The following is an 8,736-nucleotide window of genomic DNA, read 5'->3' as shown; positions in this document are numbered from 1 at the left end:
GACTTGGAAGATGGATCTTCTTCTGGTATTCTCTTTACATGGTGCTTTTTTTTTATACATCTCACTATTTTGATTACTCTACAAATAAAGCATGGCAGTTTTTTCTCTTGCTGCTCATAAAAAGGGTTGGGTTTTTTTTTGGTATTTTTAAGTTAGACTGTATCTGAGAATACCACCATCCTTGAACTTCTCACAGTGACACCTGATATCATGTTGCTGAGGGCACAGCTGCACGTGAGAATGGAAGTGAATGCATTTTTGTATGCATCTTGGTTCAGTTGTGTGTACCTAGAACATAATTTTTACAGAAATCTGCATGAAAAATATAACTTTTTTTATTTAAAATGCTGTTGGATATAAAACCATACTACGTTGTGGGGAGGTTTTGTGCAGGGAAGAGGCAAATACTATGAACAGCAGGGTTCAATAAACTGAAGAGCAAATGTGCTGGAATATAAAACTATTTTTACAGATGAAAGGAAGCATTGTCGCCAAAGAAGGAAGATGCTGTATCCATAGGAGTTAATATTATCTTGCTTTGGCAAGCTGTTTGCTATATTTTGAGATCATATTGCTATTCTGAGCTATTCAAAGTGATGTAATATGGTGGCAAAGCATTAGTTGAAATAAAAAAAAACAAACAAACCAAAACCATTTAAATAGAATTTTCTCTTTCTTTGCATTGGCCCAGCATGGCAGCCTGCTCTCAGTTGCTTGTAGCTTTGCTTGTCTGTATGTTCTGCACCAGCTCCATTGATCTGTAAAAGCCTTCAAATGCAGGTGTGCTTGAGGGAGTTGTTTGAAGCTTGGTTGTGTAACTGACAGCAGTTATTTTTGACTTGTGCTCTTACAGATCAGTGGATCTTTTTGTTGCTTCTGTGAAACCTTGCTCTTGAAATTGTGACTTGCTGTGTGGCTGAAGTTAAGTAAGAGTAGAGTAAAAGCCCCGTTAGCTCAAACCACAGGAAAAGCAGGATGAAAAGCTGTTGCCTGTCGGAGATGTGCTACCCAGGTTCATGAGTAGACTCGAGGGATGAGGGGAGGTAGCAGCAACCAAACGTGGTTTTTAAGCCTCACTGTAGTGTGAGAAGGATTGCCCCATAGTCACTGTTCACTGGGGAGGTGTGTCCAGCTGCCAGAGGGAAGGAATGACCCCAAAGCAGATTTCTTCTCTAGTACAGCACACAAGTGAGTGTGGGCGTTGGGTGAGCTTTGCCAGAAAGTGAGCAGCTTGGCAGGGCAGAAGTCCCCAGCACAAACTGGGGCTTCAGTGAAAACCAAGAACAACTGGAGTGTGGGATTGGTGTCATGTAAACAAACTTGTGACCCTAACTACATCAATTAGAGGTGGGTTTGTCCCCTTTTCGACCTGTCTTGCAGCTATGTGAGTGACTTTTGTTCAGCAGAGAAAACAAGGAGGTGTGTTTTGTGCAGCACAGGTTGCAGCTTGTTTGCTGGTGAGGTGGGAATGAGCTCCTTGATTAACTCAGATTACAGGTTGCTGCTGGAGCCTCTCTTGGACAAACGAAGTTTCTCAGCTGTGGCTTTAATCCATTTCAAACCTCCCATCTGCACTGAGTCATTGTTGGAGGAGGGTATGGGAATCCAGCCACCAAACATGTCATTCTCCATCACCACCCTGCAGCGGTGCCGGTGTGATATTACTGCTGTCGTCGACAGTGCTCCTGAACCATCTACACGGTCACGTTCTCGTTTTAAGTAAGGACGTATTGCAGTGGATGCACGTCGCAAAGAGACAAGCTGCAGGCACGGAGCCAAAAGGCTGCGGAGCCACGAGATGGAGCCGTACGGCCCCAGCGCTGCTGCAGGGCCGGGCTGTGCGGGGTGCGGTGCGGGCGCCCTCCGGGGGCCGCTGCTCCACGCTGCAGCTGCTTTGCTGCTTTACCGCATCTCTCCTTTGCCTAAACGTGTTCCCTCTCTTGTGCTTGTAACATCCAATCGGATTGAGACTTAGCACGTATTTTGCACAAACCTGTCACAAGTCTGAAGCGCGGGCTCACAGAGCACGGTGGTGTTTTATTGTGCATCCACACTTTGTCCACTTGCACGTGCTGCAGTTGTGCACTACTCTTCACAACAGCTTTGCTTACAAACTACAGAACAATTTGACGTTGATTTGATGTCGACAGCAGGGCTTTGCTCCTCTGTGAGGCAAGAGCCTATCATCATCACATTGGATGTGCTGCAACCACCCACACCTTCTAGTATGGATTTCCTAATGTTTGAACTGAGGCTAAGTCCAAAACAAGGTGCTGTCAGACTTCTTCCAAAAAAGACATCGCTATGACACCGCAATACCAACTACTACAAAAATTACAAAGGAATGGGGCTGTGCCACAAGATTCATTCTGTGTCACAGCCACGCTAATACTAACTTCACCTGCCATAAAATTGGCACAATCACACTACAGTACATCACCTCTGATCACCACAATACTCATTGAGCCAGGATGATTCCACTCCAGCCAAAAACCTCTACAGCCACTAAGCTACTGTAATAAATTGACCAAGGGCAATGCAACAACCATACTCCAATTTCAGATAATGTTCTGGTGTTATACACTATAGCAGTGTGAGTTTAGAAAGCACTAATACCATCTTCCACCATAATACATTCAAGGTGCTACCACACTGCTAGTCTACTATAATCGTAGTTACTATATAGTGAAGAGAGTTTGAAAGTCATTTTTTTTCACTCTTTATCCTCTCCTTGCATCTTCTTCCTTCTCCACTGGTGCTGCAAAGGAAGGAGAACACAGCTGGACAAGGAGAAAAGCAGCTCCTATACCTGGAGGAGCTCCATCCCTAGGCACCACCTGAAAATCGGCTCAACCCCAATCATCCTCCACCTCACTCCCAGATAAAAAACAGCATCAACCAGATTTTTGCATCCAGCAGATGCACAGCAGAGCTCCAGACACTGCTGGAGCAGTGATGAAGCTGGGCACTCTGGGCAAGTAGAGCTGGGCATGCAAAGCAGTGGCACGCGTGCTTACAGGGGGTTGAGCCATAGCCTGGACAGCAAAGCACATAGGACACCAGGACAAGGGCAGCCCTGATCCCAAAGACAGAGTCCCTCTGTGTGATTCTAAGTCACCCTGCTCCCACTGATGGTCACACAAACAACCACTGGAGAGAAAGGCTCCCTGACCCACAGCTCTGATCACAGGCAGGCAAACACAGAGCTCAGCTTCCCTCCCAGCAGCAGGAGCTGATTTCAGCAGCCATGCAAATGAGCAGCATAACCAAGGGTTGAGACCCCAGCCCTGAGCACAGAAGGCACACGAGGCCCCAAACATCTCAGTCCACATCTCTGGAAGGCCAAGGTCAGAGAGAACCACCCTGCTTACAAGGGGTCCATCCAAGGCACTGCCATGCCTACAGGGCTCTCCCCATGCCATGCTTCATGCAGCACAAGGCTCCAGCCTAGGACTGAGGTGGGCCAGCCCCCTATCGTCTTCAGCAAGTGCTTCCATGCCAACAATAAAAAAAATAAAAACCTTTTTTTGTATTTTATATTACCTCAACTCTTTCCTCAGAAAACATCACCTTTATGCCCTGTAATTTACTTCAGCTTTTCCATCCAAGATTTCTCATTTTGTGACCACTAAATCACCTCATTTTTTCCTTCACATTTTCCCCTATTTTCCCCTCCATATTGCCTCAGCTTTTCCTCACAGAACATCACCACTGCACCCTCTAATTTATCTCACATTTCTCATCCTAATTTACCTGTTTTTTCCCCCCAAATCATCAACTTTACCACATGTTATCTAAAATTTTCACTGAAAAAATGTCTTTTTGTACTATCTGTACTCACTCTTTTTTTTCCTCTTTTCCCTTCTCATTTACTTCAGCTTTTCCCTATGAGAATACTCCTTTTTTGCCCACTAAGTGACTTCAGATTTTACATCTCAAAAAGCCAGCTCTTATCCCTTATAAATTACACCGGTTTTCCCCTAAAAAACATCACCCTTATAAGTTACTTCAGTTTCCTCCTCAGAAGATGTTTATTTTATGCTCTCTACCTCAGACTTTCCCCATGAAATTCTTGCTTTTTGCAAGCATTAATCTCAAATTGCTCCCCGAAATGCTCACTTTGTGCCCTCTGTATTGCCTTATCTCCCTCCCCAAACACTGCCTTTTCCTCCCAACTCCATTCTTTCAACCTTTTAAATTACTTCAGATTTTCCATTAAAAAAATCCCATCTGAGATACCTGACTTTCCCCTCAGAAGTCACCTCTTTTCCCTGTAAGCTTACCTCAGTCTTTTTGTACAACCTAAGCTCTGCTATCTACATTACTCCAGCTTCCTTCCCCCCAACTCATCTATATTCCTCTTAATTTACCTCACAAACATTCACTGTACCCAGAACCCAAGTTTTTCCCTAAAAAAACCAATCATTTTGCCCAACATTTTACCTCCATCCTCTCCAAACTATCTCAAGTTTTCCCTCTATAAACTCACTCTCAGCCCCGACCAAAACATCCCTGTGCCCTCTGTCATAGCGTAAATCTTCCCAGGTGTGACCTTTCAAACATTTTTATTATGAAATCCTGGCTGCCCCAGCTTTCTGGCCCTTGCTAAAAGGCAGAGGGAGGCACTGCAGCCTCACGCTAGAGGAACCCTGCAGAACAGCCTGGTCCCTGCAGTGACACAACAGGCACTAACAGCCACCTCAGGGCTATGCACAGGTGACTTGTTTTTAGGGCTGAGATTGTTCTGCGGTTGTTGTTTTTCATCTCCTCTTTGCAAATCATTCTCTCCATCTCTAGAGGTGCCCAAGGACAGGCTGGATGGGGCAGCCTGATCTGGTAGGGGACACTATACAGGGGGTTGGGACTGGGTGGGTTGTATGGTCATTTCCAACCCAAGCCATTCTGTGATCCTATTCAAGCATTAAGCGTAGTGTCACTTGATTAAGTCTAAAAAGCAGACAGGGGAGGAGGAATGTAAACATTAGCTGTTTGGTCCCTGATTCTACATGCTAGTTGTTAGCCCTAACAAGTATTAGTTACAATTTTTAACTGTTGGTAAAGTAACACTCAGAAGTCAGCTGATGCATTAAAAGGAATGCAACAGAAGATGAAAATGCAGCTAGTGAAACAGATGGGTGTGATCAGAGTGTTGCACATCCTGAAGACAAGATAAATCTGACTGAAGGGGCTGGTAGGGTAAGTTGTGTTGGATGGGGCAGGAGCTGGCTTGTCAGTAGTCAACAGATGTGCTGTTTTCCCAGAAGGAAAGTTTCTGGGATTGAAACTGGGAGTGAATAGCCAGAACCCCAGGGAGAGATGCCAGTGCTGCTACTTCTGCCTCTTGTGAGCTTCAGGGAAGAGAGTTAATGGGAGGGCTGGCTAAAGGGCCAGCTGGAACTTTCCACTGGTACAAGCTTTTCTTAAGAAAATGTGTAAACAGTGCTTCCCACAGGAAATTGCATGCATTTTCACTGAAGATGGAGGAACGTGCAATAAGCCAAGGCCCATCCATCCCACTGAAACAGTGACCTCGTGCTTTGTAGTGCTGGCCACAGGTACGGTATGGTTAAGGTCAACGTTTTAGAGCTTGGAAGTGACTGTGTCCCTCTGTCCTTTCAGGCCTCTGCCTTTTGGTGGCAGGATAAAGGTAGCACAGGGGCTGCTCTGACATGCTCCTGTATTTGCTTGATGGAAACAAGTCAGGTCGGAGAGAGCTTTTGAGTTAAAGCAAAGCAGAAATCTCACAGCAAAGGTCCAGTGTGGGTCAGGCAGGATAAGTCCCAAAGCTTTCTCAGAACTGATCTTGGAAGATCGGTGCTAGCAAGCAAGGCATCAAATCAGTTCTTATTTTGCTGTTTTTTTTCTCTTCAAATACATTTCCAAAACTTTCTGACAGAAGCCAGAGCTGTTAGCCTTACTCAGCACATTCCTTAGTCCCTGCAAGTTGTTTTTGCTTTTTAATATGCAATTATCACTCAATTTGTTTTTGTTTCCAAGGTTTTTTGGCAGCTTTGGCGCTCAAATATTTCTTGTAGCAGTCATCAAGATTTAATACATTAAGCAGTTGTTTAGGAGTCATTGTACACTTCTGAAAAGTTCTTCTGTCTTTTCTTAACACTGTAAGAGAGATCCAAACCTGTGGATGGGTTTGTTGGAGGGGGCAAGAACTCGGCTCTCTCTTTTTTAGGGTGAAAATCATATTTTTCACCTTTGGGAATAATTCTTGCTTTGAAACTTCAGTGGTTGAAGTATCCTTCATGGTAATTGCAGTGTTGATGTGTAGAATTAAACAAAACGTTCTGTGTAGGACAGAAAAAAGCTCTGTGTCATTTAAAAGAATCACAGAGTGGCTGAGGTTGGAAGGGCCCTTAAGGATCATGGAGCTCCTCTGCCTGCTGTGGGCTGAGTTGCCCCCCACCAACCCAGGCTGCCCAGGGTCCCAACCAGCCTGGCCTTGGGCAACTCCAGGGATGGGGCACCCACAGCTCCTTCTGCTTTGACTTCTTTTTTTTTGCCCTAGTTTAAGAAGAAAATAGGAAAATCTCTTGTGCTCAGAGAAGAGAACATTCCTTCCCTTTTCAGTTAAGAAGAGGATGCCCCTTTGCACCTACAGCTCTTCAGAAAATGTTGGCACGCTGAGTGTCTTTGTAACTTTAGTTCAATGAATCAATGTTTAGGGGGCTTGATGCAGCAGAAGCATGGCTTGATGTTCTGCTGGAAGTTCTTTTCCTATTCCTTACCAGTTGTTCTTCAGCGTGCTGTGCATGATTTGCTAAGTATATTACTCACTTCTTTGTGGCAGCTCAGAAGGTGGGAATTTAGTTATATTCTTGTTTAGTGTTTATTGAGGTGCTGGTGTAACTGGCAGAAATATTTGCTGCAGGCACCCAGAAGCAACAAGGCTCTCCATAGAGAATATTCACCGATTTATGCTTTTCAATGGCAAAATCTAATTTGGTAGCAACTTAAAAAATGACTGAGGTGGGTTTTGCTTGCTTGGTTTTTTACTTTGCTTGTTTTCTATTACAAATAGACCAAACAGAAGAATGCAAAAGCAAATGGGAGATTTTTCACAATCTATCTAAGTACTTGAAGCTAAGGAAAGTGAGGAATGATGCTGAAACTACTGAACGGACACAGAAACAGTGCAAGCAAAATACAAAGCAAAAATGTATCAATCATTTAAAGCTTGGCATAAATCTAATTAGAAATCTAATAAGTGGGAAGATGCAGCATATATTGTTTTGTTGTGCAGCCCTGGTTTGTCATTTCACTGGTACTGCTGTAACAGCAGAGATTGCTCTCGTTCTGCATTTCTGAGAAGGTTTCTGTTGTCAGCGTCCTGTTTTATGTGGTTTGAGCAATAAACAAAGGTTTATTTCTCTTATTAGCTTGGGACTGTTCCTCTAAGGATAGGGACAGATGTTTCCCACACCTGCTATTACCTCCTTTTATGTGCTTTCAGTAGACACTGGGCAAGTCTTGTGGCAGTTCATAGAATTGTTTGAGTTGGAAGGGACCCTTAGAGGTCATCTAGTCCAACTCCCCTGTACTGAACAAGGATATCTACAGTTGTTTCCACAGTGATAATTGCTGAACATTTGGTTGTTTCTCTGCAATATTATCTAGTTATTCTTACATTTATAAGTCAAATGAGACAAGGCACGGAAGCATCATGGAAAAAAAGCCAAGTGCTATGAAGAACAATTTTTCTTAGAGCTGGCTGAGCTGCCACCAGCCCACAGGGCAGATGGCTGGAGTGAGAGGCTCCATTCACCATGGTCTCAAGGGGCATTCATAAATGTTTCTGTATCAGCCTGAGGAAGGATGTGCCTTTGACTTTGTGCTGCTGAAGCTTGCAAATCTCCCCTGTTCTGGTGTGCCAACGTAGGGCACTGATTTGCCAGTTAAACAAAACTGAGTGGGATGTTTGGAGCAGCTGTTTGGAGCCGGGGATGATGATTGAGGAGCTCAGGGGAAGGTATGGGCAGCAATGAAGCTCTGATCAGATTAGTTTAATCATAGGGGAGGAAGGAGTCTTGTTCAGCCTTGAACTACACTGTAAGTGTAGTAGATCCTTGGCCATGTGGCTGCTACCAACCCTGAGACACAGGAGTTCTTTGCAGAAGCTCCTGCAGTGTTTTATTAGCTGAGGCCAATATTGTGAGGAGCAATGGAGGGCTGAATGTGTTATTTTGGGATGTTTGTGCTCACTCCTTCAACACTGTCCTGTATTCTAACAGCAAAGCAATCCACACACCAGCTGTAGGAAGCTACTGCATGCTCACAAAGACACCAACAGGCAGAGTCTGTTACAGGGACTCCAGATGTGCTGGAACACTTGCAAATTATTTGTATTTGAGCAATCTCACCAGTATGAAATTAACAGAGGAAGTTCTGCCCCAGGGGAGCACACGTGGCTGCAGTCAGTCAACAAACAGGGTGAACAGAGGCTGCACTGGGGCCACACTGCCATCCCCCAGCACAAGCCCCAGCCCTGTGCTTGACAACATTTGGTTTTATTTGCACACAAATGTTACCACTGAATCTTAGTATCAGCATCTCAGATTTAATCATTGCCTGTGAAGGAAAGCATTTATTCCTATATAAAAAGAAGAAAAATAATATTGTTCTATTTTCATAGTAAAAAGTCACCTGTTACGAAAACCATTGTTCACATGCAAATAGTGGGAAAATGAGTAAATAAGTGGCCTGCACTTTGTAACAGAAATATTG

The sequence above is a fragment of the Tetrao urogallus genome (assembly GCF_951394365.1).
Source record: "Tetrao urogallus genome assembly, chromosome: 13".
Taxonomy (NCBI): domain Eukaryota; kingdom Metazoa; phylum Chordata; class Aves; order Galliformes; family Phasianidae; genus Tetrao; species Tetrao urogallus.
Note: the sequence above shows the minus strand (reverse complement) of the source record.